At 30.7% G+C, this 18,187-nt stretch overlaps 1 long non-coding RNA gene across 1 annotated transcript; it reads right to left on the bottom strand.

Moving 5' to 3' along the window:
- Window positions 1–16,414: 16,414 nt before the first annotated feature.
- LOC105771751 (uncharacterized) lies at window positions 16,415–18,187 on the bottom strand. Its single transcript, XR_001126612.2, has 3 exons — window positions 18,089–18,187; window positions 17,533–17,615; window positions 16,415–16,674 (listed from the first exon to the last, which is right to left on the bottom strand). It is a non-coding gene; the product is annotated as an uncharacterized LOC105771751 (long non-coding RNA).

Here is an 18,187-nt window from a genome sequence, read left to right on the forward strand (position 1 = left end):
CAATATTGCGAGAATTCATTATTTCAGCATTTTCACAGTTCAATGCGTATACATAACAATATTCAAGTATTCGTAATTGATTCGATGTCGGTCTCACATATCAATTTCCACTTTCTCGTTTCAATTCCAATAAAATCCATATCAATCACCAATTTCAATACTCCAATTTAATTCAATAATTCAATTCAAACCATTTCAATTTCTATTCAATAATCACATTTCAATGCATAACTTATAAATTTAACGTGACAAAATCCAGCCACTACTTGGCCAAAGCCTAAGCATGTATACCAAATATGTTAGCCAAATACACATATAACATAAGCATTATAAGCATGGATGAGCACAACATTTATTAATGTGCCACATTTACCAACAGATGTTAATTCATAAACCATTCATGACATTACTTCATGCCCAATCATATACCAATTATATTATTCACACATACTATGAAACTTTATTTTCACACATGAGCTTAAACCATGTCTAATAATGCACAAATATAAGCATCATTTCTATTTTATCGTTTATCAATTATAATCAAGCATATGACCAATTATACACAAATCATTCATACATTTCCCAATTTTCCTCCTCCTCCTCTCCATTCCACATCCTTAATGTGTATAATACACTTAAACAACATTAACTATAATTTCACTATTCACTCACATGTATATTCAAAACTGTTTATCCGAGTTAGAGTCACTAAATTATTTTTATCCAGAGCTACAGAGCTCCAAATTAAGATCCGTAAATTTTCCCCAGAACTAGATTCACATATATTCTTACCATAAAATTTTCAGAATTTTGGTTTAGCAAAATAGTACAGTTTATTCTTTAAAGTTCCCTGTTTACTTGTCGACAGTTCCGACCACTCTTCACTAAAATTAATTATCTCACTTTATGAATTGGATGATGTTTCTTTATTTCTTCTGAAAATAGACTCATTAAAGATTCTAACCATATAAATTATAATAGTTTTTGTACAATTTTAATGATTTTCCAAAGTCGAACAGGGAACCCGAATTCATTCTGACCTTGTCTCACAAAATCCATTATATCTCATGATTTACAATTTCATTGCTTACACCGTTTCTTTTATAAGAAACTAGACTCAATAAGATTTAATTTCATATTTTATTCATTCTCTAATTCAATCTCTACAATTTTGGTGATTTTTCAAAGTTAGACTACTGCTGCTGTCCAAAACTGTTTTAGTGCAAAATGTTGATTTCCATTTTGCCCCAAATTTCACATTTATACAATTCAGTCCTTTCTCAATTAACCCTCAATTGATCTAATTCTCTCAATTAATACTTTACCTAGACATTATAAGTTATTTCACAACTATTGAAATTCAGAATTTCCACATATAGCTCTAACTTCAAACTCTTTTACTATTAGGTCCCAAACATTCACTTTCTATTCAATTCTTTCAATAAAATCAGCATATGAACAATTTAAAGCTCTAATTTCATGCTAAATCATCATATACTTCCAGCACATATTCATATCAACTTTCAACTTCTTTCATAAAATCAAAAACTAATGAATTCAACAAGTAGGCCTAGTTGTAAAAGTCATAAAAATACAAAAATTTCAAGAAATGATCAAGAATTGAACTTACTTGCAGTAAAAATATGAAGAACCAGCTTGAAGAAACCCTTCCATGGTGTTTTAGCTGATGAGAATGCAGAAAAAATGAAGAGAAATCTAGATAATTCCACTTTGGTCCTAACTTTATTAAGTAAATTTTGCAATATTCCAATTTTGCCCTCAATTCTCCTGATTTTCTGCCTTTGCCGTCCAGCCCAAATAGACCTTGGGTCTATTTTCCTTTTAAGCCCTCTTCCTCTTATCATTTAAGCTATTTAATCATTTCCTATAATTTTGCATTTGTTACAATTTAGTCCTTTTTGTTCAATTAATTATCGGAACTTTAAAATTTCTTGACGAAACTTTAATACTAAATTTTTAACACTCCATAAATATTTTTATAAATATTTATGGCTCGGTTTAAAATCTCTGAGGTCTCAATACCTTATTTTCGATTCTAATTATTTTAATATTTATTTCTAGTGCACTATTCACTATTTCAAAATTTTTCCTAACTTCACATTTAACTTATACTCACTAAATTAATAATATTTTCTACTCATTTGTCGAATTTAGTGATCTCGAATCACCATTCCGACACCTTTGAAAATTCAGGCTATTACATTTTTTTTCCTTGTCGGATTTGTGGTCCCGAAACCACTATTCCGACTAGACCCAAAATCAGGCTGTTACAAATCAAGCCAATCATATCAAATTACCAACATGGGCCATTCATTTTCCACAAACACATTCACCGTGTTACTAATTTGCACATTTATATACATCTTGCCATAACATCAAAATTCATCATCATCAATATACCAAACTTATAAACATTCAAGACAACATAAGTACAAATGTGACAGCCCGCTTTTAGTGGTGTCAGAAACAATAGTTTTAGGACCACGATTCTGACAAGCAAGTTAATATTTTATTATTTATTTAATGTTTATAAGTATCTATTAGAGTCATATTAAAATTTTGTTAAGAAATTTTACCGTTTAAATAGTTAATTACTTGAAAAGCACTATATTGTAAAAGTTGCAAAAGTGAGTTTCTATTAGTTAAAGGTGACAATTGGTCAGGGAGAGATAAATAAGTGGACTTCAATGGTAAATATACCATTTAATATTGTAATGGATGATTTAGGTGACTAATTGCTTGAAATTTAATTAGTTTTTAAAGGGAAAAATGGTAAATGAGTAAAAATAATAACATAAACAAAACAAATCAAATGAGTAGTCATCTTCCTCCTTCGTCCATTTTCAACCGAAAAACACCATAGAAATAGCTTGGGAGAATTTAGTTCGCAACCTTGTTTGTATGGTAAGTGATTTTGATCTCGTTTTTAATGAATTTTATGTTTTTGAAGTCGTTTTAGCTTAATTTAGTTAACTCAAGGGTTAATTTGTGAAACTATTAAAAGTTTAGGGACTTACCATTAATGAATTAGGTGTGTTTGTGATTTAATTGATAGATTCTTGAGTTTAATAGCTAAATAAAAGTATTTTGTTAAGTGATTTTTAGTAATTTTAATGTGTAAGGAGTAAATTGTTTAAATAGTAAGTTAATATTGTGAAATGATGATAAAAATGAGCTGATTATGAATCCTATGGAATTCGGCTAGCTGGTATTTTGATTAAATTTGGATAATTCATAAATTTTGGGGTTAAAGATTAAAGTGCATAAATGTTAAAATGTCAAGGGTAATTTTGTAAATTCACATTGATAAGGGCTATAGGCTTGAATTAATTATGTAATCTATTTGAATTATTTAATTGAATGAAAATTATTGTTTAGATAAATAAACGGACCAATTGGATTTAAATCGTGGAAAAGCTAACGTATCGAACTAGCCATCGACTTCGTTTTTACAACTGTTTTCGTCGAGGTAAGTTTGTATAATAGTTAATTCATTTCTTGCGGAATTGTTAAATTTTAATGAATAACTAATTAGGTAACTTAAATGTTTAATGTATACTATATGCTAAATTATATTACATTGCCATAATAATCAATTGTTGATAATGTGGATTACATGTATGTGAGAGTGAAATGTTATAATGGAAATGAAGTTTAAGGATAAGGGTATGAAAGGTGTCCCATTTGAACCTTGTGAATACATAGGATACAAATGACATGTCATTAGAGGTTATACGATTTAAGGTACTGGTCTTGGATGTCCTACCGATGACTGAGGTCCTGCATTTGTTATGAATTCTCCACAGCTCGTGTGAGCAGCATTATGCAGCTTAACATTCCGACCTACAGCTCGTGTGAGCATTACAGATACAGACACACTTTATGTGAGCATGATTCTCGTGTATCCGATATTGTTTCATTTGGTTCAACGGGTAATAAAGACTTAATCAAGTGAGCTTAATTATATGAAATGTTTTAGTTTGGATGAGTAATGTAAATTGGTAATGTTTTGGGAAAAAAGCTATATTTGATATGTTACTATTATGTGCTTTATGACATGATAAGATTATGTATTTTCCTTTTGAGCTCACTAACTTATGAGACTTGTGATGTATATAGGATTTAATAAATCATGAGTATGATAATGAAATTATGCATCAATTATATTTAAATTGAGCCTAATAGGTAAGTTTACGCTTTTGGTTATACGAGCTTACTAAGCATTATTTACTTATGAGTTGTTTTTCCTTTCTTATAGATCATTGGAAGGCTCGACCGATTGGAATCTAGTCACAGAAAATTCACACTATCCGTTCATCACTTTGGTAGATGTTTTGTTATCTTGTTCATGGTTATAAATGGATGTAATAGGAGCTTTATGCTATTTTGTCAATATGGTATGGTTTGAGTTTATGCTTAGGTTTCTTGTAAATATATATGACCTTGTTTTGGGTTTGTAAATGTTTGTGTATATATATGACTTGGTTGCTTATTTATGCCTTATGAAAGTAGATAGTTGATGGTAAAATGGACTGTAGATGAATTGGTTAGTTGGTAAAGTTTTATACATGATTATGATATTGACTTGTGGCTTTGAGTTTGGATTGATTTGGTGTATGAATTGTGTATGAATTTTGGTGCCAAGTGATGGCATATTGGTTAAACACCTAGATTGATTGATTTTGGCATGTTTTAGGTGTGTTTGATTATGTTTTAATATGTGGAAGTGTTTGGAAATGGTTTGTCTTGGTGTGTAAGTAAGGGTTATTAAATTGGCTTACATTGGGGGTTTTTTGGTGGTACACGGCCTGGGACACAGACTGTCACACAGTCGTGTGCCACACACGACCACACCACACAACTGTCTGTCATTTTAAATTTTAAGTGCAAGTTGGTCCTCACGGTCATAGAGAGTTACACGGCCCACACTTTATGAATTTATTCACTTGTGATGTTCATAGTGCAGTATACCTAAATCTTAAGTGGATGGCAGACTATATATGTGTGACTCGTACACTTTGATGTAAGTAAAAGACCGAGTTCAAATAGATAAGGAACTAAAAGCTGGTGCGTTGGGTGTATGACTTCTGTAGTATGCAGTGTCATTCACAATAGTGGAATTTATAGCCCAAAACATGGGTAAATGATATCCTCTCAGTGGCATTACATGGTTGATGAAAAGTAAACGTGGCCACGAGTTGTCCATCTTTATGATGGATCACTTGTTCACCATTTGATAGTGATTGACTTTTCATTAAGGAAGGTGTAATGGTTACCATGAGATAAAATATGATCATATTGGGAGAACGGATATTATCCCAAAGAGATCAAGGACACCCTATGAGGGTAACACACTTATGACAAGGTCATTGACGAGCATTGAGTAGTTGCTTTCGTAATGGTATGTCGTTGGGGAGAGCTCAGTCACGATACTATAGTGGAATGACCTCGTGACTAAATGAGTTTATAATTAATAGGCGACAAGCCAGAACATAATTATAAATCATTTGAGCCTCAACTACATATGTCCAATCGGTCCCTCCACTAGCTCGTTGAAAGCAAAAATGAATTATGTGTTTGAATAGAAATGAACAAAATGAATAGAAAAAGAGAAATGGAAAATATTTAAGAATGATTATCGTTTTCTTCGAAAATGGAGAAATGGACTCATTTGGAAATGAATGTAGGTTTTCAAAAATGGAAATGAAAATGGAAATGATCCGTTTGCAATCCTATATGGATTACTTAAAAAATGATTAGAAGAACGAGTTTATGTTTTTGGACTATTTTGAATCCCAAAAATGAAATAAATCATTTGGTCATAGTAAACATGTTGAGTTGTGAAATATTGAACATATTTTCTCGAAATTTTACTAAGGGCAAAATCATCAAAAAATTATCAAGGGTAAAATCGTCAAAATTTTCCTAGGGTTAAAATAAAGATGAGAAAATTATTTTATATATAAATATTAAATTTTATTTTGGGAAATAGAAAAATTGAATTGGGTTGAATCACATTATAGAGTACTGGGCCAAAAAGGCCAAAGAAGTACTCATACTTGGACCCGATGTGAGAGAGGCCAAAAAACCCCCTATGGACATGAAGGGGGTAACAACCCTAGTAGGAATACTAGGGTGTGCCATCCACTCTAGTCCTATTCTAATTAGGATGTTGTTTTTCTATTTGAAATAAATCACTACAACTCAACAAGGGTTCTACCTTCTCTTCTTATAAATAATGGTATTGGTAAAGCTATTAACAACAATTTTGAAAGATTGTTATTCTGCTAAAAAGTAGAGAGAACTTATTCTCAACTATTAAATATATTTTTGTAGAATAACAATTCTACCGGTTTCTATTAAGAAGAGAGAATTTTCATTTCCACCCCAATAGGAGAGAAAACTTTTTCTAGTTCTGTGTTTTGATTCAATTGGTTAAGTCCACACTTGAAGCAATTTTTTCTAGTTCTGTATTTTGATTCAATTGGTTAAGTCCACACTCAAAGCAATTCATGGTACAAAAATAGCGGATAAGATCATTTGGTTGAAAGTTGGGAACAATGAACGTCCGCTAAGTCGAAAACACATGTACGGATTCAGTTAAAGTTTATTGCTATAAATATCACAAACCAGGCCAGTTTTCAAATCTTAAATTTTCCGTTGTACAAGAAAATCATTTTCAGACCGATATTTTTCCAACACTTACCTCAATTTACAATTTAACATATCAAACTAATTAATTCGGCAAAGTTTGCCTAACATAGCAATCACAACAACAAGGTGAGCTTTAGTACATAATCAATCATGTAATATGTCAAGTATGTAACATACCAATTCATATCTCTTAAATCACGAATTCAATCTTATTTCAATCATGAATAGCGTATTCATATATGTATACCAAAACTTTATATTCAAATCATTCATCAATACTTCATTTGAGTATTAAACACATTACATGTCATCTCGATTCCTCATTTCATTTCATTTTTATCGCCTGATGAAACTTAGTAAAAAAAACTCAAATACACTAGTACTCATCACATCTGTTGCTCGTCTGAGCTTAATATATACTTGTGTTAGGTTAACCTTCCGGGCTAAACCTTTAAAACGACATCAAGTTACTCGTTCAAGCTAAACCTATGTCAGATTTATCTTCGTGTCCTCAAAAAAATTTGGATCTCGATAATCATTGATAATCAATCCGTACCAATGTGTACAAGATCTTTACTAAGTTCATCAAGGCAATTTTAACATATAAGCTCATATATATTTCTTTACAATTTAATCCAAATCTCACCTTTTGTACCAAATCGTAAACAGTCCAAATTTTAATTAAACATACATACATTCATAATTTTTAAATACATAAAAATTTAAATACAACCACACCATATGAACTTACCTGATTAAATCAGCAAACGAGTTGACTTGAAAGGACTAATCGATATTTTTTTCTTTCCCTCGGTTATTCTCGGTTTAGTTCAAATCCTGATATAAATAACAATTCAATCAATTTATCTATTCCACACCTCTTATATCATCCTATTATAAGCATATATATCAATTCAGTTTTATTATTTGAATTCCCCTAAAGTTTTGATTTTTATTCAATTTAGTCTTTAAAATCGAAATTGTCATAACTTTCAAATTTGAGCTTCAATTTTGAAACGGATCGCAATAACATCCTTCTAACGCCCTCTACTATTTATAAATACAAAAATTTTACACCAATTTTGAAATTTATACACTTTAGTCCTTAGATTCAAAACTAACAATTTTCACTTTACAGACTAGTCTTTTTTCATATCTAAGCTTAAAATATAACCATTCAACACCAATTTCATCAAGAAAACATCAATGGAATGTAACACCCCTTACTTGACCCGGTCGCCGGACTCGAGTAATAAGATGTTACAACATAATTTAACAATCAACCAAAACTTAACTTATTAAAAGAAAATCCAATTAATTATCATTAATTTATATATATTCAAACACATTATAATCTAGAATTCTACATGGACCTAATTACACAATACAATCATATAAAAAGTTAGAATTGAAAAATTATGAAAGTTAAAGGTCAATATTGAAAATTCATAGGTGGTATTGATACAAAACCGATACCTCACTAAAAATCGATACCAAAATTTGATTCTGTTTTCTTTGTAAAGCAATGGTATCGATAATTATTTTACGGTATCGATATTTTATGAAAAAGTATCGATACTTAAATAAAAATTGCTACTATTTTGGCATTCTGTTTGTTTTAAAACTGTTCATATGTTCAAGTATCGATACCAGATGCCAAAATATTGATACCTAATATCCAAATGGTAAAATTTCATCTTTAAAGAGTTTAGACCATGCCATATTTACCTAGCAAGCAAAAGACAATAATATAATCTATTTAAACACTTAATGTCTAACCAATATGCCCTTATTGACACCACAATTCAATATTTAAATCAATCTCACTTTTCACATTAACTAATAGCATTCAAAATTCACATACTCAAACACCATGCATATCTCTAACTTACCATATTTCAAATGTCACAATAAGACTTCTATCAAATATCCAATGAATAGTTCACCAAGACATGTTCAATCCTAACCCTAATAACATATATAAGTATCTTGTCTAACTTTATACTATCTAAAGTTGCATCACATAAAATCATTGTTCAAAACATACACATAACATATTTAATATATATTTCTACTACATATATGAACACATAATTTTATATAATTCCAACCAAATCACTAAATGACCATTAAATACAAAATGAGCTTTAAAGTCTTAAAAGACTTTCTAGGTACATGCCAAAAATCAAAACAAAACATCAACAACACTCGAGTACGGGATTTTCGCTGGATGACAAGTTGACGAGTGAATTGGATAGTACCTAATCTGCGCACATAAAATAAAACCGTATGCTGAGTAACTCAGTGATACTTCTGTAACTCCCCAAAAAATACCTGTTTATGTTTTTATAATTAATTGACACAAATATTTATTAGCTTTAATGGTTATGTGTTCTGGGAGTGTTTGAGAGGTCCCAAGTTCAAGCCTTAGCTTGGGCAAATTTTTGTTTTTATGAATAAATCCCTATCTCTAGTCAGTGGGTTCTTAATTAGTTGTTGGTAAATTATTAACAAAATGTGCCTACTGGTCTGGTGGTTAAGTGGAGTGTCGGTTATGTTTGAGGTTTCTTAAGTTCGAATCATTGTACAAACAAGGGATTTATTTTGCTGCTTGTGTCGTGTGAGAGTTTGAGATGGACTAAAATTTTGATAGTGGAGAGGTTGATGGAAATAATTAAGGAGGCTTGGATAAGGGAGTTATCAGAATCGGGATTAATTTTGTTTCTCAGAATATTGGCTTTCTCAAATTCTGACGTTTTCGTAAAAGACTCCCTGCCGAATTTCTGTTGATTCTTTCATGTCTTCTCTGTTCTTTTCTTCGTCACCGTGTTACTACCTTTTTCCTTTTTCTTTTTGATCCTATCTCTGCCGAAAATCTCATGGTAGCTCTCCTTTTCTTTTCCTTCTTCACCATTTGGGCAAACGTGTGATTGTGTCATTCGGTAAGTTGGTAAGTGAGTTATTATCTATATTATTCAATGAATCTTCATTTGATGTGAGCCATATTCTGATTAGGTGCAAATCAAGGGCTGGTAGATCCCAATTGATGCTGTGATTGTGGAAAAAATCGGGGTTGCTCAAGTGAGGTAAGGTTGTCGATAGTTTTGGGAATTGATTATTGTAAGTAATTCAGATTAAGTGATTGAGATTGAGTTTCCAATTGTCGAATATAGGTTCTGGAGTGCTCGTGGTGGCTTTAGCTTTAAATCAAAATCAGGTGTGTACCCAAAACACAAAAATAAGGGATTCAGTGAAAAGCCGAAACTGCTTGCTATTTGGACAGCAACAGTAGGCCAACTTTGAAAAATCACCATAAATTGTGGAAATCGAATTAGAGGATGAAAAAATATGGGATTAAATCTTATTGAGTCTAGTTTCTCATAGAAGAAATGGTGTGAGTAATGAAATTCTAAATCGTGAGTTATAATAAACTTAGTGAGACAAGTTCAGAATGAATTTGGGTTCCCATGTTCTGACTTTACAAAATTATCAAAAATTGGAGAAAAATAATTAGGGGTTAAAATTTACATGTTTAAACTATTAATGAGTATATTTTCAATAGAAATGAATGGAAACATCATCCAAATTTTTTACTAAGAGATAACTAATTTTTAGCAAAGAAGAGTCAAAGCTGTCAGACAGCAGAACAGTGGTAAGTTTAAAGATTTTACTGTACTTATTGGCTAAACCAAAAATTCTGGAAATTTTATGGTAGAAAGGTACTTGAATCTAGTTTCAAAGACATCAAATGGATCTTAATTCAGAATTCTGTAGCATAAGATACAAATAATTTAGTAACAGTGACTCAAGTAGACAGCTTTGAAGGATCATATAAGTAAATAGTGGAAACACATATGAATAATTAACTAGCATGGGTTACATTAAAATGGATCATGAAGTCAAGGCCAATTTGGGTCATGTGGGCCACATGGGTGAACATCATGGGCTTGTAGGCCGATTTTCACTATTTTGTTGCTAAGGTTGCATGGGTCGCCCGAGTCGACTATGGACCTACTGTAGGGTCGGTAAGCTTACCTAGACCCCTAATTGACTGAAATGACTGTATGACTAATAAGATTAAGCATGATGATGTCCCACTGATTTGATACTGTATGCGCTGTTTACATGCATGATATTATGTTATAGCATGTCATATTTGTATATTGCATTGTATTGGTTTGGGGGATTATATTGTTCGGAGGAAGTGTACTGAAAGGCCTTGAGCCTAATTTACTGGTAACTCAGCTGCAAACTACTGCCTAGTGCCACATTCGGTACTACTTGGAGTGTAGGGATGGGTGGGTTGATTATATCCCCACATAGAGTGTAGGGTTGGACGGAGCTGGAGTGTAGAGGCTAGATGGGTAGGATTTTTGTGACTGCATATCTGTTACTGCTACTGATACTGTGATGGACTAAAGTCCTATTGCATGACTATTTTTGTACCGAGATGGGCTAAGGCCCAAACTGGACTGATATTGATACTGAAAATGCCTTAACCCCAAACTGTGATTATCTGTTTACTATCTGTTCATTTGTATGGGGATTACACACTGAGTTTACTTAAACTCACCCTTTCTGTATCTGTACAGGTAATCCGCAGATATAGGCGGATCGGTACGACGGAGGACTCAGTGGTGGCCACACGACTTCTTTTACATTGTTTATTACCTATTTACGATTTTACTTTTATTTGGGAGTATTTTGTTGTAATTATGGCCTTTACGGATTTTGGTTTAAATTTGGATTTTATACGGTTTTATGATTTAAATTTGCTAGTGTTAGGTAAAACTCGGGTTTTCAAATGAAATTAATGTTTTATCAAAAATACCACGAATACGCAAACTGTTTAAAAGCTTCTGCAATAAAAAAAACATTTTGAAATTGAATAACTATTTGTAAATGAATAATGTTTTGAAAACGAACGACATGATTTGAAATTAACATAAGGTAATGAAAAAAATGGTTAAGTAGAAAAGGGGATTTAGCGACGATATAGTTTTCAAAAAGCACTACCATGTGACATCGTCAGATTCGGCCATAACATCTAGGCCAGGTTTGAGGTGCTACAACTTCTATAATCCAAACATTAAAGCAAAATATAAATACATTTACATGCTCAAAATAAAATTAGATAAACTTATATTAATATCAATTCAAATATACAAACCCATACAAACATTATTTTACTTTAAACATTTTACAAAGACCATTACATGGCAAACTCAACTCATGCATACAACCAACCAACACACCAGTTTGGCATCCAGTGCCTCATTGGATAAATCCGAAGCAAATAGTTGCACCCAACGCTATAATGAGTTGACACCCAGTGTCTCATTGGTTTAACTAAAGTAAATTGGCACTCAGTGCCTCATCGACTTGTAGTTGAAGTAACCCTGAACTCTTCCTATCCTATGGCATGCCATCCATATCCGACTTAGTCCAAATAGTTAATATGGTTTTCATTTCATATTTTAATACCAACCAATGTTTTTGATCCACATTTATTCTTAACATATACATATATATACACTTATTCAAATGAATAACAACCATAGTATCCTAATATATATTTGTATTCAATTCATGCATTTAAAAAATACATATATTTCTCAAATATACACAATTGAGTTTGTATAATCTTTATTTGATTCAATTAAGCTCAATTGAACAAGAAATCTCACCTCAATGCTTACCACGAACAACAAAACAATATGCAACAAAATGTAAATTAGTTCAGATTATAGAAACACAAACCATAAATTCTGAGCCATTCGTTGACGACCTTGTCTTTTCCCTTCTTTTTCGAGGAATCCAAGTCGACGTTAGCTACAGAAATAAATAAATCATACATATAATCAATATACAAACAATTTCACATTTAATTGCTAATTTACATAACTTATGCACTTTATTCAATCTGGTCCCTAAAATCAGGACCAACCTAACTTTCACATTTAACCCCAAATTTTTAAACCAAGTTCACTCTAAGCCAAATTCAACTCCATATTTCTCAATTCTACCCCTAAATTTCAAAATTTTTATAATTTGGTCCCTATTGCTCAAAATCAACAATTACTTCACAATTTAGTCATTTTTCACTTTTAACCTTAAAATCTATCAAATTAGTCCTTAAAGCTTTAACTACTCAACAATGGTATCATCTAAAATCTTAAGTAGTACCAAAAAATAATACATGGGTCGACTAGCTTATGGTATCGGGATTCCAAAAATATAAAAATGACAAGAAAAAAGACTAAATTGACTAATCAATTGAACCTTGAAAAATAAAAAACCCTAATCCGTTCACCCTTGTTCTTCTTCTCCACCTTCCACAAGTAAGAAATGAAAATCTAAAATTTATTTCTCTTTCTCCCCCACTACATTATTTGTTTTCATATTATTCCCATCTCATTTTCATTTCATCATTTTTTTATAATAAAATTTTATATCTTATAATAATGTTAATTATAATAAATGTAACATACATACATAATAAATTTACTCATGATCGTCCACTACTATAAAGGCATAGGTATAATTGCATTATAAATCCCTTAGCTTTGTTTTACTTTATATTTTAATAATACTTCCCACTTTTATCATCTACACAATTTAGTTCCCATACTAAAATTAAGCACCAATTTAACAAAATTAACTATCTAAAATTCAATTCACTTCCAACATAATTTCGTAAATACTTAATAAAAATATTTACAGTTTCGGTTTATAGAAATATGGTCCCGAAACCACACTTTTCAACACCTCTGACTTAGGAGTCATTACATAGAAACTTTTAGAAACTTTAACAGTTTTACAAATTGGTACACAGGTTAACTAAATCAAGTTCCCACAACCTCAAAAACATAAAAATTACAAGAAAAAGACTAAATTGAACTCACCAATCTTTAGCCGAAAGTTTGAAGCTTTGTACCCTAAAGTTTCTTCTTTCTGCTTCTGTTGAAGAAGATAAAGAAGAGAAATGTTTTGGCTTTTTTATTATATTTTTATTAAAACTTAATTAAGCTACTTTAAGCATAATTAGCAAAATTGGTGGATGCTTATTTTCATCCACCACCGTTTGGCGACTTAAAAAGGGTCCAATTGCTTAATTGGTCCTTCAGTTAATTAAAAAATTATAACAATTAACTTTTACTATTTTTATAATTTAATCATTGTACCTTAATTAACTATCTATTTGACAAAATTAATGGACCAAACTTTAATTAACCTTTACACTATTTAATATTTATGGACTCGGACATCAAAAATGAGATTTCGAAACTGTCGTTTCCAACACTACTGAAAACGAATTGTTACACAAGTCTTCCTCTTCCATCCTTCTAAAGCAACTAATGATGCCATTTCTAGTAACATTAAAGTGGATGCCCAAAGCCTTACTAATCTCTCTAAATGTCTTTAGCTTCTTTAATAATTTTCCGAATCCTATTAATAATACCCAAATCAAAGATAGATAATTGAAAGCCCCTCTCACCCAACAACGAGTTCCTTAATATCTTTCCTATTTTGTTTTTGTTTCCTATTAAAACAAGGTGCACCAAAAATCTTATTAAATTCACATACAAGTTATAATTTTTTGCTTAGTCTTATAATTTTTTTCCTTTTCTTCCCGACTTAACTCTTTTGACATTGTTTATTTTCAACCCAAAACCTCATTTTTTTCCTCCTCATTGTAACCTAGAATACTACTAGACCTATTCATGGGTCGGGTCACTCGGCCCGGCTCGAAGGCCTACCCAAAATGTGAGAGGATTTGGGCAAAAATATATGTCCGAAAAATGGGCTTGGATAAAAAAAAGGCCCGTTTAAAAAATAGGTCAAGCCTCGGGTAAGGCATTTTTTGCCCAGGCCCGGCCCGAATTCACTAAATGACCAAAAAATCTATTCTTTTTGTTTTTTAATATTATTTTCTTATTGTTTTCTCCCTATTTTGCTACCATTTTACTATTATGTTGCTACTATTTTGTTGTTATTGTTTGAATATTATATAAAACTTATTTTATTGTTAATTTTGTTATTAATTTAAAAAAAATTGTTAATTTTGTTATTATTTTAGAAACATTTGCTTGTTAAGTTGCATCTATCTTAGTGTAATTTAAGTATACATATTTTTTAAAATTTATTTTCAATTTGTTGGGAAATATTTATTTTGATGTTTTTAGTATTTTTGATGTATTATATATTTTTTAAAATTATATAAAAGTTAATATAAAAATTAATATGGGCGGGCTGGGTTGGGCTCGAATTTTCGGGTCGGGCTTGTAACACCCCTAACCAGTATCCGTCACCAGATTAGGGTTACGAGGCATTACCGAATAAGACACAGTTCAGCACAATCATTTGTCTCCTTTCATACACCAAAGAATAACGATACATTTATAACATTATCAAACTTGAATATCCTCAATTTACTTATTTTAAATTCAAATATATGAAATGATAATCACAATTCAAATCAATCATACCTTACTAAGCATGTATCACAAATAAACACATTTCAAAATTCAAACTAATTCAATTTAAACATACATCAAAGCTCAATCGAACATATTCTATAATTAACAAATTCGAACCAAACTTGTATACATCGAGTCATGTTAAATTATATAATACTTTCAATATTTGATTTCCTAAATCCATCGTATTAATGACATTTTCATAATTAAATCATATTCAAGCATATATCTTCACTTTTCATATATAGAAAATATGTCCGTACATAATTTCACTATCTAAATATCAAACATTGCATTTCATAACTTCGTATATGTACATAATGAAACCAATATGTATACAACTTAATGTCCAATCACATTTACAACATTAGTAACATTATATTATGACGTACATACTTTTGATGTCATTATATTATACACATATGACCATTTCAATGAAATCATTCAATCATAAACTATATACGCTCAATACAAATCAACTTATCCTTTAATCGACTAATCCAATAAATTTATAAAAGCTAAATTCAAACTTGTATTACTCACTTAACTATCATTACCCAATTTGTATGTATCTTATTCATAAATTTTAAACCTACCTTGAAATCATTTATATTTATCATTTAAAAGACTAAAACATGCATATTTATCTATTACAAGTTTAGCATATGAATACACCATTTTAGCCATATCAAAAAAATCCATACAATTCATATCATTTTACAAATATAAAATCGAATATTAAGTCCACTTGCATGAGCAAATCGTACCTTTATTAAATACTCCACATTCCTAATTTATTTCATAACAAATTGACATCCATAAATAACCTCATAAATTGTACAAGATTTAGCCATTAAATCATAAGTCAAAATATGCCATTTCGAGTTCACTTAATTACTAAATTACATAACAATACCTTAACAAAGCATATCAAACAAGATTCACATATATTTACTTAAAAATAAACCATAGCGAAACACTAAGACTAAAACCAAACATATCACACATATCATATATATATATATATATATATATATATATATATATAACACATAACCAAAATTTAATTAAGCTTGAATATCATTTACCTCATTACAAGCACATGACTAAAACACCATAATATATATATATATATATATACCATGGCCAATTCAGAGATTAACATATTATACCAAACTCACTTCACTTATATGCTTTAACTAAGCTCACCTATGCGAATTATTTACCACCTTCTTAACAAAACATATCAAACATAATTCACATAAATAAATATGCATTAGCTGAAATACCAAAATCAACATATCTATCACTTGATCAAAAGTATAAAAACCATGCTTAACAAAATAAATAAGCCATTTTTTTTTGCATGGCTCATATTTACATACCCAAAAATCAAACATATTAACTAGACTATACATGCCATAAGTTTAAATTCAAACTTAGAAAAATACCGAAAACAGTCGATAGTGTGATAGACTTCTTTGACGATTCCCGTGCTCTTAACCAACTTCCAAATCTATAAAATTGAAAGCGATTACACACAGTAAGCTATTAAAGCTTAGTAAGCCATAAGCAAATAAACATTTAATCATTTACATAAATTAAGCTAGACAATTAGTAATAAATCATTATAATTTCACATATAATTCAATTTATCAATTTATATGTATCAAAACTTATATAAATTGTAATAACTTCCCTCTTTACCGAATAATCAATTGAACATTAATATAACCAATCATCACTTTCCTCAATGCACATATACATCAAAGGCCGAATACATATATATTCAAATATGCAATCACATAATTCATATTTCGCATAACTTCATATCATCAATTCAAGTATACAACTTACCTTATTTTCAAATAGGTAATCAACTATCACATACCTGGTCACTTAGCCTGATTTATACATTCGTACACAACTTATCTTTGCCCGTTGAACCATTCGGAATTAAAAAGGATACTCGGATAGTCGAAAGACTCGTACAATGCCAACGTCCCAGACGTGGTCTTACATGTAATCACATATCGATGCCACTGTCCCAGACAGGGTCTTACACGAATCAAATACGATGCCAATGTCCCAGACATGGTCTTACACGTAAACACAAGTCGATGCCAACGTCCCAGACGTGGTCTTACACGATAACACATATCGAAAATCCTATTTCATGACATATGTATCCTATCTATTCCTAAGGTTCGTACGGGCTTTCGGACAACGTATCTCGATCGAATCAAACAAGAAATAAAACTTCCTGGCTTATCACACATTCAACCAATACACATATATATCCACAAAATTCAATTCAACAAATAACATTTATATATTTGCAAATTCAACAACATTTATATGCTAATAGACTTACCTTGGATGTCGTCGACTGTTAAATCAGCTACTCGACCGCTTTTGTATTTCCCCGATCCAAATCCGATTTCTTTAATTCTTGATCTAAGCATATTCAAATTAAGTTTATTTAAACATCATTCTATTCAATTTAGCCTAAAAACACATAAATGGGAAAATTACAATTTTGCCCCTAACATTTCACACTTTTTACAATTTAGTCCCTTTTGCTCAAAACACAAAATACACAAAATTTGACTACACTCCTTAAGGGCCGAATATTCCTAGTGTCCATACAAGCCCACATATTTCATTTATTTCACATTTTAGTCCCTAAAAAAATTTATTTTTACAATTAAACCCTAATTACTCAAATTCATCAAAAATTCAAAGACAAAACATGTTAATCTTTCACATATCTTTCATATTCCATCATCAACTATCACAAAGCTCAAGTATTCATCAATGGCATTTCTCAAAATCATCAACAATTCACAAAATTAAGATATGGGTTTTGAAGTATTCAAAGCAACGATCTCAAAAACGTAAAAATTATCAAAAACCGAACAAAAACCAACCTTGAATTAAGCTTCAAAATGGCCGAATGTTTCAAGCTTTCAAAGCTTGTTTTTCTTTTCTACATTCGGTGAAGAAAGATGAACATAAAATGGTGGCTT

Source organism: Gossypium raimondii, chromosome 7, assembly GCF_025698545.1.
Source record: "Gossypium raimondii isolate GPD5lz chromosome 7, ASM2569854v1, whole genome shotgun sequence".
NCBI lineage: Eukaryota > Viridiplantae > Streptophyta > Magnoliopsida > Malvales > Malvaceae > Gossypium > Gossypium raimondii.